Source organism: Ambystoma mexicanum, chromosome 6q, assembly GCF_040938575.1.
Source record: "Ambystoma mexicanum isolate Mex_15411 chromosome 6q, UKY_AmexF1_1, whole genome shotgun sequence".
Classification (NCBI taxonomy): Eukaryota; Metazoa; Chordata; class Amphibia; order Caudata; family Ambystomatidae; genus Ambystoma; species Ambystoma mexicanum.
In genome coordinates, this window is record NC_090937.1 from 970,012,290 (window position 1) to 970,031,434 (window position 19,145).

General features: G+C 51.3%; 1 protein-coding gene across 1 annotated transcript in view; it reads left to right on the forward strand.

Moving 5' to 3' along the window:
- Positions 1–19,145, forward strand: part of WWC2 (WW and C2 domain containing 2) — a 2,565,136-nt gene that overhangs the window by 1,704,646 nt on the left and 841,345 nt on the right. The gene's annotated exons all lie outside the window — the stretch shown is intronic.

The window sequence follows — 19,145 nt, forward strand, 5'->3', positions numbered from 1 at the left end:
GGATGTAATTGTAAGCCATAGAGAAAAGCTTCCGAAACATAATTTCTTTCCCTGAAGCCTTTCGAAAAAGAAACATCACACTGTGATAAAAGGAATGGTTGCTTTCTGTTCAGCTTCTGCTGTTTTGGGTATAGATGCTCATGGAGCAAATAAAAGCACTGTGCATATTTATTGTCCTAGCTTTTTAGGATTGTATAATTAATAAGATGGAAAACTAAGTTGCAATTAAGAATTCATCTTTTGTAATCAAGTATGCTTTTTTTCACCAGTGAAAGCAAAGCAGTATTAACAATTTTATTTTTCAGAGTTCCTGTGCTGTGTGTATAATCACGCGAAGGTAGACCATTTTTACACTTATTATTTATTTATTTTTTAAAAACATTTTTATTAAGAGAGCAGTTCATAAGCACGACAGTAATTTATACAGTTCCATTAACATACAGGGAAGGAGCATTCAGAAATAAGACGCCGCAGCATCCATATTGTAAGCACAAAAACATCACTTGCAAGATAAGCAGCTATCACAGATCAAGGTGTATGTTCAGATGCTACATCTGAGTTTGAGTCCAGGTCACACAGATAGAAGCGCAACAATGGCCAGATGTCCTTGGGACGAGAGGGTGATGGCACTGACATTATGAATAATTCCTCATCGTCATTTACCATACAAAGTTCCTTCAAGAAGGAGGCCCTGGTTGGGGCAGTGGGGGATTTCCAGCATTTAAGAATATAACGTTTTGCGATGATGCATGATATATTGAATAACCTCCTCGTGGTTTCCTTTACCTTCCCTATGTCACCCAAAAGATATTTCAAGGGCGAGAGATCTGCCGGAATGGCTGTGATGTCCTCAAGGAGTACTGCCACTTCCCTCCAGAATTCAGTAACCCTACGACACGTCCAGTACATATGATAAGGCCCTGCATCAGGGGCATCGCATTTAGGGCAGGCGCCCGTGGAAGTATTCACAAATTTAGCTACCTTGGAGGGGGAATAGTGGAGTTGGTTCAGTACTTTAAACTGGATTAGTCGTAACCCAGAGCTCATAGACACCGATCGGGTTAATTGACAGTACCGGGCCCAACGGACCTCATCTATCTGAGTGCCCGTGTCTCGTTCCCAGACCTCTCTCATCGTGTTGCGTGACGGGGAGTGGGCCTGAACCAGGGTGTATAGCATGGAGACCCCCTTGCCGCAACTATCCGTGGACACCATTGACCTAATACATTCATGGGATTGGGGTTTTTGTGGGAATGTTGGCCATCTCGCCAAAAAGGCCGCCCTCATTCTATAGTATTGAAGGTGTTTAAGTTGACCCCTGCCCACCACTGCAATGAAATCCGTGAGATCACAGAACTCCCCATCAGGGAACATATCGGCCAGTGTAAAAAGCTTGTTAGGATGCCAGGATTGCTGAAGGGCCCGATCAAATGTGGGGGAGATGCCAGAGAAGTCCCATAAGGAAACCTCCGGGTCATAGGGGGATTCCACGCCGATTCTTCCATATATCTTGGCCCATGCTTGAGTGGTTGTATATACTGGGTCAAATGGGCATATGCCACCATAGCACGGGTTAAGGAAGACTGAACGTATGTCGTTTGGGCGGACCGAGTATCTTTCAATCAGTATGTGTGGGGCTGTGTCCTCAGGATCAAACCAGTGTTTTACGAATTGTGCTTGTGCACATAAATAATATAACTCAAAGTCCGGTGCAGCAATGCCACCCTTAACAAAAGGTTCCACCATTTTATCCCAACCCATCCTAGCTGTTTTCCCATTCCAAATGAACGAGGAAGCAAGAGATTTAAGTTTAACGAAGAAAGGTTTACCAGGCCAGAGAGGGATATTATTGAAATAATAAAGGAGCTTGGGGAGAACCACCATCTTTAGTAACACCACCCTCCCGTATAATGATAGTGGCAGGTTAGCCCACATTTGAAGCTTAGTCACCAGAGTTGACAGCAATTCCCCATGGTTGTGTACATATAGCAGGTCTCTATTTCTAGCCACTAGTATCCCCAGGTACCTCACCTTAGACGGGGCAAAACGAAATCCCTCTACACCAGCTAGGTCCCCTGTGCTATCCGTAAGGGGGAATATTTCAGACTTGGGCACATTAATTCTGTATCCAGAATGTTCAGAGAATTCCTGTATGTCTGCCATGATGTGTTTTACGTTCTCAATGGGGTCTCGGACGTATAACATGGTATCGTCCGCATATAGCGAGATTATCTGAGGGGGCCCAGTCATCCTAAGCCCTCTATGTGCGTGGTGTTGACATATGTATTCCGCCATTGGTTCAATAGTTAGAGCAAAAAGTATGGGTGAAAAGGGGCATCCCTGTCTAGTCCCCCTGCATAGGCGGAAAGCCGGGGAGAGAGTGGTGTTAGTCAAAACCCTAGCTGTTGGCTGTGTGTACAATAAACGCACACAGTTGATGTAGTAGTGACCCAGGCCAAAACGCTCCAACACCAGAAAAAACTAGGTCCAGGACACTGAATAAAACGCCTTCTCGGCATCTAATGCGACCACAGCCGCCTTGGCATCCGGGTCTAACTGTGCCATAACATTAAAGAGGCGCCTCAGATTGAGAGCAGTAGACCGAGCTGGAATAAAGCCCGCCTGGTCGGGGTGGACAAGGATCGACATGTACGGGAGAAGTCTAGTGGCCAGCACTTTTGCAAAAATGTTTGCATCGGTATTAATTAGGGATAAGGGTCTGTAAGACGCCATGTCTTGTGCCGGTCTGCGAGGTTTCAAAAGGACAGTGATAATTGCCTCCCTCATTGACTCCGGAAGCACATGCCGGTCCATCGCCTCCCCCCAGACCTTCAACAACAGCAGGGCCAATTCATCACTGAACTCTTTATATAGTTCCGCAGGCAGGCCATCAGAGCCAGGAGAGCGACCATTCGATAAAGCTTTTATGGACTCAACAATCTCTTCCACTGTGATAGGTCTATCTAGCGCCCCCCGGGTCTCAGTGGTCAGTGTGGGAAGGTCAATGTTGTCCAGGTATCGGAACGTATCCTCTTTATTTTTCTGATCGTGATTAGAATAGAGAGAGGAGTAAAACTCCATGAATGCAGAGTTGATATCCCGTTCTCCATTCACCAGTGTGCCATTAGGGGCGTGTATACTCGGGATCGGGTTGTGGTGCCTGTCAGTTCTAAGCATGTTGGCGAGGAATCTCTCAGCCTTATTACTCTCCCCGTATCGTCGCGCTCTGGCCGGTGCGGCCATGTACAGGACTTCTCTGTGGGCCAGTTTATGGAATTCTCCCAGTGTTGTGTGCAGTTGTGAAAAGGTTTCCTTGTTCTATGTAGTACTGTATTCAGTCTGTAGTAGATCAAGCTTCACCTCAGTAGAGCCCAGTTACTCCCGCACCGACCTCAACATACCCGTCGACTTGCCCAGGATAGTACCCCTGACCCAGACCTTAAATGCATCCCACAGAGTCGCATAAGTTGGAACTGAACCCTCGTTTATTTCTAAAAATTCTGCGATCTCAACATGCAGTGATTCACATACATTAGGGTCTCTTAGGATTGTGGATGGCATCCTCCATCTTCTTGCCAGGGGGAGAGCGTCCCTCAAGTTTATGTCAAGTGTTATCGGCGAGTGATCAGAAAGGGTACGGGTGTGTATATCACACCCAGAGATAGCCCCAGCTAGGGATTGACTAATGATCCAGTAATCAATGCGCGAGTGAGAATCGTGCACCGACGAGTAGAAAGTATATTTCTTCTCCCTCGGGTGTAGTACTCGCCATGCGTCAAACATGCCCATCTGTTCCATCAATTGTTTAACCACTAGTGCCGCCCTGGTGGGAGTCCTGGGGACCGTCGACGAGCGGTCTAAGGATTGGTCTAGTATCATATTGAAATCCCCACCCCAGATGACCCCCAAATGAGGTTAACATATCCGTTAGGGCACAATAGAACTGTGGATCGTCTAAATTAGGGCCATATGTGTTTATCAGGACCGTCTGGTGCCCCGCCAACTCCCCCAATACCAACACGTATCTACCTTGTGGGTCTATTTTGCTGGACTGATATTTAAAACACAGTTTAGGGTGTATAAGAGTCAACACTCCCTGGATTGTGTCGAATAATCGGTGTAATACCTGTGGGATCCCCATCCAGGCAAAAATTTAACATTGACCTGTCCAAGCGCATATGTTTCCTGCATAAACAGTATTTGGGGGTTGTGTCGCACCACATACGCTGAGATCTTTCTTGCCTTAATTGGGTTATTTAACCCCCGGATGTTCCAAGAAAGGAGCTTGACGTCTAGTCCTTTATTGCCCCGTGTCATGTTCATACCACAAATCAAGTGGAAGCCTACACTCTCGTCCCCCCCGCAAGAGAAACGGAGGCCCTGCTGTAGAACTGCTCTCAGGTTTAATCATAACAACTCTGAACGTACATTCCTCAACCAGGACCGGCATAACCGCCGGCCTAACCATACCAATTTTCCACCCCCAACCCCCACCCGCATCATCAACCCCAACTGGACGATGTACCCTTAGAACCATAACCTAGGAACACTCCTGGGGGGTATGAGCGGCACTCACACGGCCTCCAGCCCAAGAGATCTGCATAGCTTCGTTAAACCAAACATTAACATTCAGGGCCGCCCAATGGCCAACAAGCTGCAACATTATAGTGGTGCAACATCAGGGGAACCACATCAACCCTCGGGGACATTGGGTTCCGCTACACCCCGGGGCGGCAGATCGTGATTCCCAGCCTGGTCCCGAGCCGGCAACGGGATGGAGGCCTCAACATACAACATGGCTTCAGTTGGATTCTCAAAAAAGTGAGCCCGGCCACCATGCTGTATTCTCATTTTCGCCGGATAAACAAGTGAATACGGGACCTGGCGCAGTCTTAATTGCCTTTTGACGGGTTCATAAGATCTTCTTAGTGTTTGGACATTCGTGGAAAAGTCCGGATATATGTGTATCCTGTTATTCTCATGTAGTAAGGTGCCCTTTTCCCTGGACATTCGCAGGATAGTGTCTCTGTCCCTGTAGTTTAGAAGGCGGGCGATTATTGTACGAGGCGGAGCACCCGGTTTGGGCGGAGGTGCCGATGTGCGGTGTGCTCGCTCAACCAGAAAGTGGTCCGAGAATGCATCCGGGCCCAGCAGTTCTTTCTAAAGGGCTTCTACTTGGCGCTCCATAGCTCCCTTACCAAAGGTTTCGGCCACCCCGACCAACCGTATGTTATTCCTCCTTGAACGAGATTCCAAATCTTCACACTTATCAAGGGTTTTTCGGAGGTCCCCTTCAGTTGGGCAATATCGCGGTCATGTTGCGCTATTGCATCTTCGTTGGTAGCGATTCTACCCTCGGCCTCAGTAGTGCGAGCACTCTCCTTGTCCACCCTCGCCTTAAGGGAACTAATTGTTGCCCCAATGTCATCCAATTTCGTGTTCACCGCCAAGAAGCCACTCTGGACCATAGCCATCAGTCTATCCACCCTCTCCTCCATTGGCAGCTTGGGTGAGCTAACTGCCCGCTGAACGGTGGATCTGCGGACCCACTGGGCTGAGCACTTGCAAAGGAGTCCATTGGGCCGGTTTTCTTGGAGCGTACTCCCTTCTGATCGTGGCGGCCCATATGCAAGAGAGAGTGGGCCGGAATCTCTACTACCTCCAGTGTCTCCTGTATCTGCGTGTTGTAGAGGCGCTTTATGGGGTAGGTAGTGTGTTAATCTCAGTCGCCGTGTGACAATTCAGGAGGGTGAGTCCAAAGGGGCCGCAGTGGGCACCAGCTAGGCAAAGTGGCAGTGGCCCCTATAGGGAGGAGTTGTGGGTAGGCGACCAGACCTTCAGGGTCAACAGTACAGTGTATGCCGTTGTGTGCAACCACTAAGTTCAGGCACACGGATAATATTGTGGCGCGCAGTCTAGTGCCCCAGCTGCCTAAGGCCTCAAGCCCGCACCAAGGAAGCAATCTGTGGTGAGCAGGCCTGGCCCCAAAGTGTCACGCTATGTACGTGAATGTAAAGAATTATTGTAAAGAATTATTGTCCGGGGGAGGCCTCCCCAAAAGTGATCACACCCTCCAGTGCCAGTTCCCTATTAAGGACGGTCTTCCCCCCACCACTACACCCAACCTTACTTGTGGTGGGATTCCACTGGGGAGAGGGCCCCTCGCCCAACCAGAGACAGCAGATGTCGCCGCGGGTGCCTTCCACGGGTTCCGGGCCCCACGCAGTCTCAGGGAAGGTAGGGGAGGCAATCATCCGGTAGGGCCAGCGGCCGGCACAGCCGCGGGCTATCTCGTGCGGCGTCGCGGTCGCCTCCTTCCCGCGAAACCGCCAGCAGCGCCCGCCGCCGCCTCAGACCCCACCCCCATCAGTAGGGAGCCCCAGCGTCTGCCAGGCCCCCCAGGTCCTCCTGTCGTGCCGGCACCGGCGCTCCGTACAAGCAGGATGAGTAGCCGCGTGAGGCCCCTCCCCCGCGGCTCCGAATGGATTACATATGGAGCCCGCAGGCGGCCAGCGATGCGGCTCCAAGCTGCCGGATTTTCTGGGCGGTATATCTACCGCACGGTCCAGTACCCAAGCCCCAGATTTGGATGAGTGGGGGCCACGACCGTCCGCCAAACAACGGTGTGCTGATTGTACTGCTAGGGCAGCTCTGAGCAAGGATGGTCGGTCTTCAGGATTGATCGAAGCCGCAGCTCACGGGCTAGTCGGCCATCTTTGTCGTGCGCAACAGCGCCCCCATTTTTACACGTATTATTTAATGTACACCCTAATTATAGGGACAGTGTGTAAAATTATGAGTATGCACAATCTAGTTTACATCCATTCAACGTTGCAGTCACTGGGGTACATTACTATAAATGCTCATTGGCAACAGCATCTTTGCTGAAAAGTGAGTGATTGGATTACAGCAATCGCAGGTGTTATACCTCTCAAATCTTCAAGACTACAATTAAAACCTCCAGGAAGTGCAAGCGTTGTTCAAAAACAAACAAATGATAGTTACATTTATAATAGAAATAGAAACTCGGCAAAACCTGTCCCAGTGATAATCCAGATAAGTTTTTAAATGTATGTAGCGCTTCGTGCATGGTTCGTCCAACATCTAGGCACTGTGATTATTATTTCGAATGGATTGTGTCCTCCCAAGTATTCCTTATCTTTGATATTTCCAATATCCAGCTTTGCTGCTTCAGATTTTTTTTTTCAGCGGGGTGTGCTGTGTGTCGATGCCTGTCTACTCAATGTCCCTTGGAGGCCTCTGTCTCGATGCCGAGTCACTGCAGGTATATGTAGCATGCGCAGCGCCCGTTGGCCTCATTTCCGTTTTTTCACGCTTATGCTTTGGATACTGTATGCCTTGTTCCTTGACAGGAATATTTTCGAATACTTCTTCAATAATTTCTTAATTTTCTTCGTGTTCCGACGTGAAATGGCTTCGTCTTTGGCGTCGCTCACTCCTAGGTCCGGCTTCAAAAAATGCTGTGACTGCGGTGAAAAGATGTCTGTGACGGACCCTCACAGGATCTGCCTGTGGTGGCTGGGGTCGACTCATCAGTCTTCGAATCCATGACGAGCCAAAACCCTGAGAGAGCGCAGAGGGAAGCTTGCGGCAGGTAAGACCCAAAATTCCCCTCGACTATGTCAAAACAAAAAACTTCGGATGTGTCGAGAAAACAGTTTTTCCTCATCGCAAAAAGACCAAACGTTCCTGGTCATGAAGTGGTTCGCACCACTCGTTGACCTCGAAACATGGAAAGAAACGGCACCATAGATCACCATCTTACTCGTAATCAAGTTCCTCACCGGAACGGGTCGTTTGCCACACTAAATCAAGTTAATTGGCCCAGTGGAAAGAGTTTAGACTCCGAATGTTAAGGGTTTTCGAGAACACGGCCTTGCCCCCCTCGACTACACCTAAACGCCATGCTCCGGTCGAAAAATCTCGGAAAAACAGAAGGTGTGCGTCCTCGGACCCGACGGCCAAGTCTCCTCAAGAGCTATCCCATCCCTCAGAGTCGAGAGAAAGTCCGCTCGAGGACTAAGCCACCAACGTCATTGACGCTGAAGGACTCGATACCAACAGGGTCGAAAGGTGCGTTATCGATGCCATCTGTGCCAATAACTGCAGAGAAGCCATTGACGCCACGAGCGTCGACCTCCTCGACACCACGTGTGTCAAAGCCATCGATACACCCATCAACGCCATTGACGCACCCGTCAAATCCATTGACACAACTATTGAAGCCATCAACGTCAACAATTTCGATGTTTTCGGCCCCTGTTACCACAAATGTAATGACAACTATATTTGTTAAAACATATGCTCATTTGCCACGGTCTGATTATTTTAAATCCCTCTCCTCTATGAGGATGCAAAAGAATCGTCTGATGAGTCCAGACCTTTTGGGTTACAATATGAAACACCATCAGTGCCTGAGGCATTGATATCAGAGGATTCACGGATGAAAAACTTGCAGGAATGCCTTCATGAGGCTAGTGGAATAGACACATCACCAGAGGTTGAATTTGGCAGGGCAGACCCTGGTGACCACGCAGAAGTGACATACAGGCAACTGATGTCAAGGGTTATGGAGTACATGGGGTGGTTTATACCTACACCACTCTTTGAACAAGATGATCTTACTGATATCTTGGACAAAGGGGCACAAAAGGACCCAATTGTCAATTTTCATCAAGCCTTACAAAGGCGGGTGGCTACTAACTGGGAAGCACCAGAGGTCATTCCAGCTGTAAATAAAAAGCAGACAGCAAAGTATAGAGTTTCAAGCTCTGACTGACCCCTTTTACCTCTCCAAGCACCCAACACCAGAAAGTCTGGTGGTTCCGGCGGCCACCTCCACTAGTAGGCAAAATGCCTATCCAACAATACTTCAGAGTAGAGACGGCAAGCATTACGACATAATGGCCAAAAAGGGGTTTTCATCCCTGGAGTATGGCCTTGAAATTGGCCAATGCTACGTGCACGTTAGCAAAGTTCACACACACCCTTTGGGAGTGCATTTCTATGGGAGCTGACCACATACCCGAAGGGGAAGAGCGAGACCGATTTCTAAACATTGTCAAGGATGGGAAAGATGCAATGTGCGAATCCCTCCAGACTGGTCTCAACTCTGTTGACAGTATCAACCGAGCTATGGCGGCAAGTACAGTGATAAGCAGATTTGCCTGGTCGAGAAAGTCAGGATTTGCCCCAGACATACAATCCAGGCTACTCAACATTCCCTTTTGACAGCACTAATTTATTTGGAAACAAAGTTGATGAGAGTTTGGAGACACTGCAAACTTCCAAGGCAGCAGCAAATCCCTTGGTGCTGCAAGAAGACAAACTCCAAAACACGCCAGGGGTATACCTTGGAGGGGTAGATCCTTTCGTCACCACTCCACATTTGGAAGGGGCAGAGGACAGCCAGCTCAAAGAGGACAAAGAAGATTCACCCGTGGTGGACGGGAAGAGTTAAGACCGCAACAGTAGCGGCTGCCTTCAGCCCCTGCGTCAGCCGCTCCAAAACCTCTCTGAGGACTTGGAGCAGCTGCCTTACTTTCAGCCACTGCGTCAGCTGGTCCAAAACCTCTCTGAGGACTTGATACACAAGACTGCAGTAGAAAGCAGATTGTCACAGCATCTGACAGAATGGCAGGCTATTACTTCAGTGGCATGGGCATTGGAAACAGTTGCCCAAGGTTACTGCCTCCTTTTCCTGCAAAAACCTCTGTGTCATCCACCGGGGAACAACTCTTTGGAAGTTCCAGATCTGCTCCTTATGCAGGAGATTTTAACCCTACTAGAGAAAGGTGCTATGGAACCAGTACCTGTAGCAGAGAGGAACATGGGTTGGTACTCCCCGTATTTTCTAATCCCCAAGAAGGACGGAGGATCAGGACCCATGTTGAATTTAAGAGACTTGAACAAGTTCTTCAGGAAGGGCAGGTTCAAGATGCTAACCCTTTCACAGATCCTTCAGGCCCTCAGGTTCAGGATTGGATGGTATCATTTGACCTTAAGGATGCTTACTTTCAAGTGCTGATCCATCACAAGCACATACAGTACCTGGGGTTTGCCGTTTGAGGTTCTCATTATCAGTTTCGAGTTCCGCCATTTGGGCAGACCTCCACACCCACAGGAATTCACCAAACCGATGGTAGTTGTGGCAGAAAATCTCAGGAGAGGGGGAATTCTCGATTACCCCTATTTAGACGATTGGCTGATCAGGGCTAGTTCCCCAGAATAGGCCGTGGAACATCTCAGCTATACCTGCCACTCCCTTCACAGACGGGGCTTCTCCCTCAACTTCAAAAGGTCCCACACGATACCATCACAAAGACTCCAATTCATCGGAGCAGTCCTAGATGCATCCCTGGGAAAAGCCACGCCGCCAAGGTGAGGGCTCAAGACATTCTGCATGGTGACCAAATTTCAGAATGCACAGCTTCTACTGGCCTTCGATTTTCTAAAGTTGCTTGGCCTCATGGCATCCTGCATTTTTCTGGTGCCAGAGGCTCGCCTCCAATGGAATCTCAGGACCCAGTGGTCACAATTCTCAGGAAGGATGTCAGACTTCCTACAAATCCCAAGCAGTGTCTCACTGGATCTTCAGTGGTGGGCCTGTCGGGAGAACATCTTGCAAGGAGAACATTTCAGACACCTCACTCACGGGGTGGGGAGCCCATACCAACAATTTGACAATCAGTGGTTGTTGGTCTCCATCAGAGTCCAAACTACATATCAACCTTTTAGAACCGAGGGCAATCAGACTAACGCTGAAGGCCTTCCTGCCATCTATATGGGGTAAGAATGTCCTGATAATGACGGACAACACAGTGGCCATGTATTACCTCAACATGAGAGGAGGTGTAGGGTCACTACCACTGTGCAGAGAGGGAATGCAGCTCTGGTTCTGGGCAAGACAAGAAGGAATCTCTCTCTGGGCAGTTCATCTAGCCCGAGACAAGAACATGGCGGCAGACGCTCTGAGCAGGCAGAGCATAGTCTCCCACGAGTTGGAACTAGCTCAGGAAGTCCTTCAAGAGATCTTCACCCTTTGGGGAACCCCTCAAGTGTATCTGTTTGTGACCAGTGCCAACCAGAAGTGCAAACTGTACTGCTCAAGGGAATTTCCCCCGAGAGGAGCTCTAGGAGACGCATTCGTTGTGGACTGTGAATTTTCACTCCTGTACGTGTTTCCTCCAGTCCCTGAGATTCTTCATGTAATCAGGAGGTTAAGAAAATTCACGAAATCAATGATCCTAGTTGCCCCAGATTGGGCCAGGAGGACGTGGTACCCGGACCTTCTGGACATGTCCATCTGCCCTCCAATACGTATTCCACAAAGAGAGGACCTTCTCTCACGAGAGGAGGGTCGGGTTCTCCATCCGGATATCTGGACGCTCAGCCTTCCCGCATGGTTTCTGAAAGGCTGAGATATAAGGATTGGGACCTCCCGGATGATGTAATGGAGATTTTGCTTTCGGCCAGAAGGCCAGCAACTAAATCTTTGTACCACAGATGGTGTTATCCTTTTTATTTCATCTGGCAAATCTGGGGCTCCAGATTGGTACCATCAAGGGATATTTGGCCGCGCTTTCTATTTTTAAGCGCACTTCAGAGGAAGTCCTACTTTAAGATTCCTCTAATAGTACAATTCTTAAAGGGACTGGCTAATGTTTTCCCTCCAATCCCATTTCAAGTCCCACTTTGGGATCTTAACTTAGTGTTAAACCTTTTGATGAGAGCTCCTTTTGAGCCTTTACACTCTTGTCCCTTGAGACTTCTAACTCTAAAAAAAACATCTTTTTAGTAGCAACTACATCAGCCCGAAGGGTGATTGAGCTACAGGCTTTATCCTGCAAGCCTCCTCATACTGTCTTTTATAAGGACAAAGTGGTACTAAAAGTGAAGCCCACTTTTCTCCCGAAAATTGTCTCTGAGTTTCAACTCACTCAGAAGATAACGTTACCATCTTATTATCCTCCTTCACATCCTGGGAAGGAAGAGGAAAGGCTTCACAGGCTTGACCATAGACGTGCACTGAGCTTTTACATCTCTAGATTGGCAAGGTTAAGACAGGACGACCAGTTATTTGTGGGCTATTCAGGTCACAAATTGGGACTGGCCATTAACAAACAAACTATATCCAGATGGAATATATTAGCAATATTCGAATGCTACAAACTGGCAAGTAAATATCCCCCAGCACATCTAAGAGCTCATTCGACCAGGGGCATGGCAACTTCTTCTGCTTTACAGAGGGGAGTTCCAACAAGGCATATATTTGCAGCTGCCACGTGGTAGTCTGTACACACCTTCACTAAACATTACAGTTTAGACTCTTCTATGGGTCAAGAATCTGCATTTGGAAAAGCAGTGTGGCATTCAGTGCATACACAACCATAAAAAATGTATGTCAGGGGGCGTGGCCTGGAGCGCCAGCGATGAGGCAGCTCCTCTGATGGCCTCCGCTCGGATCCGCGGCTCAGCGTTAATTTTACCCGTTTCCAGCTAAGTTCGTTGGTCGTGATGGGGAGCTTTCACCTGCTGTGGTCCTGGGCAGTGGATGGCAGCGTTTTGAGGGCATAACGCCTTTGCTAACGGCGAAAAACGCGACGGGGAGCGCGAAGGCTTGCTCCCTTAACACGACCTAAAATGGCCGCCACATCCTCGCGACCCGCTCCAGGCTGGCGGCTAGCTGCTGTCGTCTGCCCATGAGACGCGTATGAGGCTCATCCCGCCCGACACCCTGCACCGGAGCGTCTCCCCCCCTGTGCCTGGTCCTCGACGGTGCGAGGCCTGCTGCCGGGGCCCCTGTGATCACCCGACTCGCTGGGATTGCTCTCTCTGCGGACCCTCCACCCTCGTCTTCCTGGGGCGCCCCTGCCCACTTTCTGCCCGTGATCCCGGCTTGAGTGAGAGCCACACACGTCACCCGGCTGAGATTGGCGGCACCTCAGCTCCACCTCAGCACCCTCTTCGATTCCTGGGGCGCCCCTGCCCATCTTCGGCCTGCTGCTCTCGGGGGTGGGGCCCTGCCTCCCCCGGCTACCATCGAAGACCTACTTGTGGCAGCGTGGCCCCGGCTCGGGGGTCGGCCACGCACAGGTGAGGTGGGCTGCCCCTCAGCCCTGCCCCAGCAACCCCCCCCGGCCAGCCTTCACTCCAGAGGCCCTCCATCTCCAGCTACAGCGTGGCCCCGATTTGAGCAACACACACCGCCCTGGGACAACTTCGTCTCTTCTAGCCTCTCTGCTACCTGCTCTTTGCCCCCCCCCGGGGTTACCTCCGAGGCCTACCACAACACCCCCTCCGGGCGCCTAATATCCCGCCGAGAGGGCACTCGAGCTCCACCTACTCCGACCCCACACGGAGTGTGTCTCCCCCTGCGACTTCCTAGGGCGCCCCTGCCCACGTCTGCTCACCACCGGCCGTAGGTGCCGACCGCCACCTTCCTAGGCGGACGCCCAGCTCGCTGGACTGCCCAATTCTGGGGAACTGTTCTATTTCACGAGAAGCTGGAGTCTTAACCTGTCCGCTCCACCGCCTGGGATCCTTTGGCCTTGCCCACTCCGCACATCTATTTTGGCCGCCCCCTAAACCCCTTGCAAAACGAGAACTCGGGAGTCACCCTCGGGGGACGTCCCCTCCCCACGGAACGATGGCCAAAGCACTAAAGCCTCCTAAATCAGCCGAGATCTCTGCTATGCTGCAGGCCTCTGGGAAGGGTGGGAAGGCGGACCCCCTCAAGCTCACCCCCCAGAAAACGTCTGAGGGCGGCGGAACGCTCTCAACTAAGGAGGATCTTCAGGCTTTCATGAGCGATATTAAATCTGAATTCAGAGCCTGCATGTCGGAACTCACCGCCAAATTGCAACAGACCGAACAAAGAGTCGCCGGCATCGAACTGAGGGTTGGCAAGGTCGAGGACCTAACCACGGACCACTCCGCCTCACTGACGGAAATTCAACGCACCGTCCAATCGCTGGTGGCAAGAACAAAAATCCTCGAACATAAACAGGAGGACTTGGAGAACTGTTCCCGCCGCAACAACCTATGTCTTCGCGGGGTGCCCACCTCGATCTCTGATCGGGAGCTCCCGGAATATGTTAGCACCTTCTTCCAATCCCTCCTGCCAGACCTGAACGAGACTCAACTGCTGCTGGATCGGACCCACAGACTGCGCCCTCGGCGAGGGGTCGATACGGACCCCCCCCGGACGTGATCACTAGTGTCCACTTCTACACCACCAAGGAGGCCATAGCAGCGATTGGCCGCTCTAAGGACAAGCTCTCATTTCAGGGAATCCCGATACAGATCTTCCAGGACCTCTCCCCGTTGACTCTTCAAAAGCGCAGAATGCTCCAGCCTCTGTCACTCAGCAGATCCGTTATCGATGGCTCTTTCCTACGGCCCTACAGATCTTGTACAAGGGCACTCAGCACACCATCAGCCACCTCGACGATGTGACATCAATCCTCCGGCCGGACTCCCCAGAGACCTTAGACCTCTCCGCTCCGGGCCGATCAAGCCCAGCCTCAGAAGCAACCTCCCCAAAACCGAAACGGACCCCATGGTCCAGAGTGCAGATAAATCGCAAACCCAAATGACACGCCTTGACGCCTGCAGTGGAACCATGACCCTGGAACGACCCTAAGCTTCACATCTTGCCGCGGATCCGGCGCGGTCCATAACCCCCTCCAAGGCGGATGACACCACTTTACCCTTGGAGAGACTTTCAAACATGTTGGTGCTGTGGAATGACAGCCATGTTGCCTAGGGGACATGTCGATAGTTCTAAATCGACCCCCCTGGCCGCACTTTGGTTCTCCCGTTGGAGGTCGCTTTTGAATGTGTTTTCTCCCGTTTGAGACCAGTTGGACCAGTTTAAAAAACCCTCGACCACAGGAGACTCCAACTCAATCATGCTCTCACGTCCATGACTGACCTAACCCTCCCACGACCCCCCTCCCCCAAGCAAGAGGATCGCCCGGACCAACCCCCTCACTTGAAACTCAAGTTCACCTCCTTGAACGTTAGGGGCCTGAACTCCGCCCCGAAGAGGAAATCGACCCTACAGAGGCTACAAGACAACGGGTCGTCGATCGCTTTTTTGCAAGAGACGCACCTGATCCCGGCGGACTTTTCACGCCTGCGAAGCAAACTCTTCCCATTACAATTCCTCGCCTCTAACAGCACTACGAAGGGGGGCACCGCTATTTTATTCGCAAAAGACCTGAAGCCTCAGTTTCTTGACTCACTACAGTGCCAGGAGGGTCGCTTTACTGCAGTCAAATGCTCCATCCATGGCCAGCTCTACACCCTCATCTCGGTGTACGTCCCGAACGAATATCAGGAGAGCTTCTACCAGGATCTGGAGGTCTCTCTCCTCCCATTCATCGAGGGGCATGTCGTCATGGGAGGAAACTTTAACGGGGCCCCGGACTCCCTCAAGGACAGATCTCACCCCCCGTCTTCTAGAGATTTGAAGTTGGCCGCTGGCTTGCTCCACCTGTTCCGCACACTAAACATTGTGGACTCTTGGAGGGTTCTGTCCCAAGACGAACGGGACTTTACCTTCTATTCATATGTGCATCGTACCTTCTCCAGAATTGACCTAATCCTGATCTCCCCACAGATCCTGTCCTTCACTGATGATGTGATAATTGGCCCCCAGATCCTTTCGGACCATGCTCCAGTCACTCTGACCCCCCTCCGCGCTGCCGGTGGTGCCTCTATGACCCTATCCTGGGAGACATGGCAGTGAGGGACTCAATCATCAACTCCATTAGGAACTTTTTTGTTGAAAACCGGGACGAGGACACTTCCCTGGCTAACACCTGGCACGCCATGAAGGCGGTCCTCAGAGGCGAGCTGATTGCCCAGTGAGCCGCATACCACAAAAGGAAGAGGGAGTCGCGCGACGCTTTGGACGCAGCAGTCCGAGAGGCTGAGGCTACACATAAAAGGAAGGGCTGGGCCCCTAAATCCTACAGGATCCTGCAAATGGCCAGGAAACGGCTGGAAGCCCACTATGCTGAGGCTACGGCGAATCTGCTAACCAAGACTAAGCAATGGTACTACGCTCACAACAACAAGGCCAACAAGCTCCTGGTTAGCAAACTGGCGAAGGCGAAGAGCAGGAATACTATCTTAGGCATCCGTGATCCGCAGGGGGTGATCCGCTACGCTGACCATGAGAAAATACGCTTGGCAACAGCCCACCACCTGGAAATAATGACGGCAGCCCCGAGAGATCCAATTAAGCAGCACTCCTACATCCAAGAGGCGACCCTATCACACCTGACCCAGACGGCCGGGGAAGACCTGGAAGCCCCAATCACAATCGAGGAGGTCGAGGCGGCCATTAAGAGCTTAAAACCCAGAGCCCCGGGCCCGGACGGGTTTTCCACTCGCTTCTACAAAATCTTCCAGCCCCAACTAGCGGCTCCCCTGGCACGCCTCTTCAACTCGTTCATGGCCACTGGCACCGTCACCCCAACGATGCAAGAATCTATTACAGTCCTTATCCCCAAGCCCGGGAAAGACCCTCACGATATCGGCTCATATAGACCAGTTGCGTTGCTAAATTTGTACGCCAACATATACTCTAAAGCCTTGGCCAACCGTCTCGCACCTATCCTCCCTAATATCATAGACCCGGATCAAACAGGCTTTATAAACCACAGGTCGATGAAAGACAACATCCGCAGGGCCCTGAATCTCATTGAAATCGCCACTCGGGATTCCCAACAGCTAGCCCTATTGGCATTGGACGCAACTAAAGCGTTCGACAAGGTGGACTGGTCTTATCTGCGCCTCACTCTGGGGGCCTTTGGCTTCGGTCCGACCTTTCAGAAAATGATCCTGGCGAACTACCAGTCCCCCAGGACGAGGCTGAGAGTTAACGGCCGCTTGTCGGACCCAATCTCCATCACGTGTGGAACGAGGCAGGAATGTCCTCTATCCCCTCTACTTTTCGCTTTGGCCATGGAGCCACTGGCTCAACGAGTCTGGAAGAACCCCCGAATCAGTGGCCTATACACCGGCTCTGCGCAACATAAAGTGGCCCTCTATGCGGATGATGTTTTGCTCACCATCACAAACATTGAGAGATCCATGAGCGAGGCCCTTACTGAAATCCACAACTTTGGGATGGTCTCGGGATTCGCGATTAACTATCAAAAGTCGGTGGCGCTGGGAGTGGGCATGACGCCAGCTGAACGGGAGGCTCTGGTGAAGAGGGGTCCGTTTCAATGGAGCATCAAATCGATCCCTTACTTGGGGGTTCATATCCCCGCACGCCCAATGGAAGTTTCCCGAGCTAACTTCCTGCCACTCTTCGAGGAACTAGAAAAGGATCTGACCCGCTGTCAACCCCAAGAGATCTCCCTCCTAGGCCGGATCACGGCGTGCAAAATGAACTTACTCCCGCGCTTCCTCTATGCCTGTGCCGCCCTCCCGATCACCATTCTGCTTCCCCCCTTGCAGCGGCTCCAAAGAAAGATGGTGGACTTTATCTGGAAGGGGAAGAAACCGCGCATCCCGCGGAGAACAATGATGGCCAGCACGAGATTGGAAGGCCTGGGGGTCCCCGACCTCCGCAAATACCACAATTGGGGCCAATAGCTGGCCCACCTCCAGGCATGGGGACTCGCTACGGGTTGACCGAAATGGGTGGAGATCGAACAATCCTGCCTCTCTCTTCCCCTTCGCTTCCTCCCCTTCGCTTCCTCCCGTTCTTACCCACAGCTTTACGCCGCAGCTGGCCGGGCACTCTAACAGCTACAAAACATACAATTAAGGCCTGGGAGTGGGCCCGCAGACACCAGGGCGTCCCAGGAGACTTGAATGCGCCCTCCCCAATCTTCCTCAACCCAGCCTTCTCCCCCGGGGCCCGTCCCCAAAACTTCCGAAACTGGGTCGCAGGGGGCCTCGCCACTTTAGGACAACTTTTTGAAGGGGACTCCCCCCTAACCTTTGAACGATGCAAGATGACTTTTCAGTTAGCGGAAACCCACACCCACAGACCCGAGCGGTGGCCACATGACCCCTTACTTCACTGGAACTGACGGTGAGCGACCTACCGGCCCGGGGGAAAATATCGACCTTGTATAGGCTGCTGCAGGAGGACCCCCTCCGGTCCAGGTCTTCCTACATGTCCCAATGGGAAACGGACCTCGGACACGCCATCGAGGATCATACATGGGTAGACATTTGGACAAGAACGCGGACGACTTCCCGCTGTATAACCAACAGGGAGTGTGCCCATAAACTACTCCTGCGCTGGTATTACCCCCCTTTACGCCTTGATCACTTCCAACCAGCACTAAACCCTCTCTGTTGGCGACTTTGCGGCCTCCCAGGATCCTACTTCCACATGTGGTGGACCTGCCCCAGGGTGCAGGAGTTTTGGTCTCTCTGTCTAGCCACCATTAAAGACGTCACCCAGGCGATCATTCCGCTCACGCCTGAACAGGTCCTTTTAGGGATTCCATTGCCAGGCTCATACCCGCGGTCGGGGAGAAGAGCGGCCCTGATATCCCAGTTTCTATTAGCGGCTAAGATCATGGTGGCCCGCACCTGGAAGTCCGCGGACGGACCCTTGATGGCCCTTTGCTGGGTCAAACTTTGGGATATTTTAATAGCTGAGAAAGTCACGGCAGCCAGGGCGGGACTGCTTCATCGTTTTCGGGTGATCTGGGAGCCAGTGCTAGACTATGACCGGAATTATCCGGCCCTGACCCACAAACCGCCCCTGATCGCAAGGGCCCTTCACACTATGGAGGACCCACCAGTGGCGCCGAGCCAGTCTGACTAAAGCCGAGAACTATGCTTGCCGGGGAAGGTGCGGGTGGGTAACGGGGACTCTGGGTTACATGACCTGAGATACTATATGTAATCTTCTTGTATAATCTCTCCTGTGTGTCGAATGATAAACAAATTTAAAAAAAAAAAAAATTATGTCATATTAAATTTTACTCTCTCCTCCAAATTACATAAACTGCTTTGGTAGTGTATCAAAGATAAGGAATACGTGGGAGGACACATTCCATTCAAAGAACACGTTACTTACCCCTGGTAACGTTCTTTCGACTGAATGTTCCTCCCATGTATTCCTTATTAACCCTCCCAAA